The sequence below is a fragment of the Schistocerca americana genome, unplaced genomic scaffold (genome assembly GCF_021461395.2).
Source record: "Schistocerca americana isolate TAMUIC-IGC-003095 unplaced genomic scaffold, iqSchAmer2.1 HiC_scaffold_919, whole genome shotgun sequence".
NCBI classification, from domain to species: Eukaryota; Metazoa; Arthropoda; class Insecta; order Orthoptera; family Acrididae; genus Schistocerca; species Schistocerca americana.
The window spans coordinates 22,501-27,500 of record NW_025726696.1 but is presented as its reverse complement, the minus strand read 5'-3'; the positions used below and the strand labels follow the sequence as shown (position 1 = coordinate 27,500).

General features: G+C 53.3%; 1 non-coding gene across 1 annotated transcript in view; it reads right to left on the bottom strand.

Moving 5' to 3' along the window:
• The window catches only part of LOC124592444, a 1,910-nt gene extending 461 nt beyond the window's left edge, over positions 1 to 1,449 (bottom strand). The window contains exon 1 of the ribosomal RNA XR_006977424.1: positions 1 to 1,449. This exon is cut by the window's left edge and continues 461 nt beyond it. This is a non-coding gene — a ribosomal RNA (small subunit ribosomal RNA).
• Positions 1,450 to 5,000: the final 3,551 nt, after the last annotated feature.

Here is a 5,000-nt window from a genome sequence, read left to right as displayed (position 1 = left end):
ACTAGTTAGCAGGCTAGAGTCTCGTTCGTTATCGGAATTAACCAGACAAATCGCTCCACCAACTAAGAACGGCCATGCACCACCACCCACCGAATCAAGAAAGAGCTATCAATCTGTCAATCCTTCCGGTGTCCGGGCCTGGTGAGGTTTCCCGTGTTGAGTCAAATTAAGCCGCAGGCTCCACTCCTGGTGGTGCCCTTCCGTCAATTCCTTTAAGTTTCAGCTTTGCAACCATACTTCCCCCGGAACCCAAAAGCTTTGGTTTCCCGGAGGCTGCCCGCCGAGTCATCGGAGGAACTGCGGCGGATCGCTGGCTGGCATCGTTTATGGTTAGAACTAGGGCGGTATCTGATCGCCTTCGAACCTCTAACTTTCGTTCTTGATTAATGAAAACATACTTGGCAAATGCTTTCGCTTCTGTTCGTCTTGCGACGATCCAAGAATTTCACCTCTAACGTCGCAATACGAATGCCCCCGCCTGTCCCTATTAATCATTACCTCGGGTTCCGAAAACCAACAAAATAGAACCGAGGTCCTATTCCATTATTCCATGCACACAGTATTCAGGCGGGCTTGCCTGCTTTAAGCACTCTAATTTGTTCAAAGTAAACGTGCCGGCCCACCGAGACACTCACTCAAGAGCACCCTGGTAGGATTGCAACGGGGTCCGCCTCGGGACGCACGAGCACGCACGAGGCGCGTCGCACGCCTTCAGCTCGCCCCACCGGCAGGACGTCCCACGATACATGCCAGTTAAACACCGACGGGCGGTGAACCAACAGCGTGGGACACAAATCCAACTACGAGCTTTTTAACCGCAACAACTTTAATATACGCTATTGGAGCTGGAATTACCGCGGCTGCTGGCACCAGACTTGCCCTCCAATAGATACTCGTTAAAGGATTTAAAGTGTACTCATTCCGATTACGGGGCCTCGGATGAGTCCCGTATCGTTATTTTTCGTCACTACCTCCCCGTGCCGGGAGTGGGTAATTTGCGCGCCTGCTGCCTTCCTTGGATGTGGTAGCCGTTTCTCAGGCTCCCTCTCCGGAATCGAACCCTGATTCCCCGTTACCCGTTACAACCATGGTAGGCGCAGAACCTACCATCGACAGTTGATAAGGCAGACATTTGAAAGATGCGTCGCCGGTACGAGGACCGTGCGATCAGCCCAAAGTTATTCAGAGTCACCAAGGCAAACGGACCGGACGAGCCGACCGATTGGTTTTGATCTAATAAAAGCGTCCCTTCCATCTCTGGTCGGGACTCTGTTTGCATGTATTAGCTCTAGAATTACCACAGTTATCCAAGTAACGTGGGTACGATCTAAGGAACCATAACTGATTTAATGAGCCATTCGCGGTTTCACCTTAATGCGGCTTGTACTGAGACATGCATGGCTTAATCTTTGAGACAAGCATATGACTACTGGCAGGATCAACCAGGGAGCTGCGTCAACTAGAGCTGAGCAGCCGGCCGCCCGGGAGTGTGTCCCGGGGGCCCGCGCGAACACGCAAGCGTCCGCTCAATTATTCTGCAAACAGGAGGAGGCTGAGCTCCCCTGCACAATACACCTCGAAACCCTCTCAGGTCCCGGCGGCGCGCAGCGCCGTCCTAAGTACTTGGTCGGGTTCGAGAGAGGCGCAATCGCCCGGAGTTTGGCGAGTAGACGCTTTAGGTGCGACCACCCGTGCTCCCAACTGAGCTTGCCGCTGCCGACAGAGGCCCGGGAGCGTGCTGTCGTGGCATTGCCGGCGGGAGACAACACGCGCCACCTACGGTGGCCGGCAGCTCCAACGCCAGCGCCACAGAAGGACAAAAGCCCCACTTGGGTGCCGAAGCGAACTCTCCCAGCACAGCGCACGCGCCAACACGTCCGCACAGCTGCGATACAATCCACCTGCGAGAACCGCAGAGGCGACCGAGCAGCAGACGGCGTCGCGGCGCCGAGCGCCGGGCGGCGGCGCATCCTCAGCGCACACAGTCCTCAATCGGACCAGCACACTGCAGATGTCCACCGCGCTTCGCACCGGGCCCGCGAGGACCTACTTTGGCCGCACGGCGCCGCGTGCAGGGTGCGCCGGCGCGCAGCTGCGCCGCCTGCCGCCTCCGTCGGCCGGCGCGCCTGCCACTGGCCGCCCCCACCAGCCGGCTGTAGCGCGTGCGCCCACGCACCGCGCGGCCAGCACGCCGGAAGGCCCCCCCTCACCGGCCGGGGACGGTCCCACCCAGCCACCGCCGCGTATCGCTTCACACCCACATGCCATTCACGTTCGTGGGCATGGTGGGTATCGCTGAAACAACCGGTTGGTAGCTCAACCGATCGTCGCCATCACTGATTCACCTCTAGCGAGAACAACCGCACCACAACGGTTTACCAGTTCTTCATTTGCGTAACGTCACCAGCAAACGTAGACGTCCATCGCCATTTGCAAATTCAACGATTGTTGCATGCCTGTGTCAGGTGTCACGACACACTATGTCTGCCCACATACACGCAACAACATGTGCACGCTTCGCGAACACGTGGAAGGTGGCCCCCGTACGTATGCGATGTCCATTGCGCGAACGACTGTCAACCGGCCTCTGTCGCATGTCGCAGATGTGGAACGCAGTGCACCATGCTATCACGGTGTGTGAGAAGAGACGACTACGTCTGACAACACGCGCCACTACATCAACAGACGGCTCATGCTGATCGCCATCCACGGCATACCATACTGCAATCCAGCTCTTATAGGGAGACGACACGTAGCTGAGTGCACAATATTTGGACCGTATGGTTCGCCGTTGTTGGCGCAGTCGTGGTACGGTCACACATGTACCACGATGTATCATTCAGTACATGAGGACCAATGTGCGGTACAGTGTGTGATTTGGACGTACAACATCAGCGGACAGTTGCCACAAGCCGTACCACAACGTAGGCTGTGCTTCGCCATGCGAATGCCAATGAACAACTGCGAAGGGCATTGAGCATGTACGTCCTGCCGCCATCCGCATTACAGTGTATAGCTGCAAGGTGTTTAACATGAAGCGATACTCTGGGGACCGGGCAGTGCGAGTAGCAAACTATATTGCGGGGGTTGCAGTTAGGCAACACTACACTAATTTAACGCGTCGTATGACAATTACAGAGCAGGTTAAGGCCCAACGTGTGTTGGGTTAAGGCCCAACGTGTGTTGGGTTAAGGCCCAACGTGTGTTGGGTTAAGGCCCAACGTGTGTTGGGTTAAGGCCCAACGTGTGTTGGGTTAAGGCCCAACGTGTGTTGGGTTAAGGCCCAACGTGTGTTGGGTTAAGGCCCAACGTGTGTTGGGTTAAGGCCCAACGTGTGTTGGGTTAAGGCCCAACGTGTGTTGGGTTAAGGCCCAACGTGTGTTGGGTTAAGGCCCAACGTGTGTTGGGTTAAGGCCCAACGTGTGTTGGGTTAAGGCCCAACGTGTGTTGGGTTAAGGCCCAACGTGTGTTGGGTTAAGGCCCAACGTGTGTTGGGTTAAGGCCCAACGTGTGTTGGGTTAAGGCCCAACGTGTGTTGGGTTAAGGCCCAACGTGTGTTGGGTTAAGGCCCAACGTGTGTTGGGTTAAGGCCCAACGTGTGTTGGGTTAAGGCCCAACGTGTGTTGGGTTAAGGCCCAACGTGTGTTGGGTTAAGGCCCAACGTGTGTTGGGTTAAGGCCCAACGTGTGTTGGGTTAAGGCCCAACGTGTGTTGGGTTAAGGCGCAACATAGGTTAGGTTAAGGCGCAACATAGGTTAGGTTAAGGCGCAACATAGGTTAGGTTAAGGCGCAACATAGGTTAGGTTAAGGCGCAACATAGGTTAGGTTACGGCGCAACATAGGTTAGGTTAAGGCGCAACATAGGTTAGGTTAAGGCGCAACATAGGTTAGGTTACGGCGCAACATAGGTTAGGTTAAGGCGCAACATAGGTTAGGTTAAGGCGCAACATAGGTTAGGTTAAGGCGCAACATAGGTTAGGTTAAGGCGCAACATAGGTTAGGTTAAGGCGCAACATAGGTTAGGTTAAGGCGCAACATAGGTTAGGTTAAGGCGCAACATAGGTTAGGTTAAGGCGCAACATAGGTTAGGTTACGGCGCAACATAGGTTAGGTTAAGGCGCAACATAGGTTAGGTTAAGGCGCAACATAGGTTAGGTTAAGGCGCAACATAGGTTAGGTTATGGCGCAACATAGGTTAGGTTACGGCGCAACATAGGTTAGGTTACGGCGCAACATAGGTTAGGTTAAGGCGCAACATAGGTTAGGTTAAGGCGCAACATAGGTTAGGTTAAGGCGCAACATAGGTTAGGTTAAGGCGCAACATAGGTTAGGTTAAGGCGCAACATAGGTTAGGTTAAGGCGCAACATAGGTTAGGTTAAGGCGCAACATAGGTTAGGTTAAGGCGCAACATGGGTTAGGTTAAGGCGCAACATGGGTTAGGTTAAGGCGCAACATGGGTTAGGTTAAGGCGCAACATGGGTTAGGTTAAGGCGCAACATGGGTTAGGTTAAGGCGCAACATGGGTTAGGTTAAGGCGCAACATGGGTTAGGTTAAGGCGCAACATGGGTTAGGTTAAGGCGCAACATGGGTTAGGTTAAGGCGCAACATGGGTTAGGTTAAGGCGCAACATGGGTTAGGTTAAGGCGCAACATGGGTTAGGTTAAGGCGCAACATGGGTTAGGTTAAGGTACAATATGGGTTAGGTTAAGGTACAATATGGGTTAGGTTAAGGTACAATATGGGTTAGGTTAAGGTACAATATGGGTTAGGTTAAGGTACAATATGGGTTAGGTTAAGGTACAATATGGGTTAGGTTAAGGTACAATATGGGTTAGGTTAAGGTACAATATGGGTTAGGTTAAGGTACAATAGGGGTTAGGTTAAGGTACAATACGGGTTAGGTTAAGGTACAATACGGGTTAGGTTAAGGTACAATACGGGTTAGGTTAAGGTACAATACGGGTTAGGTTAAGGTACAATACGGGTTAGGTTAAGGTA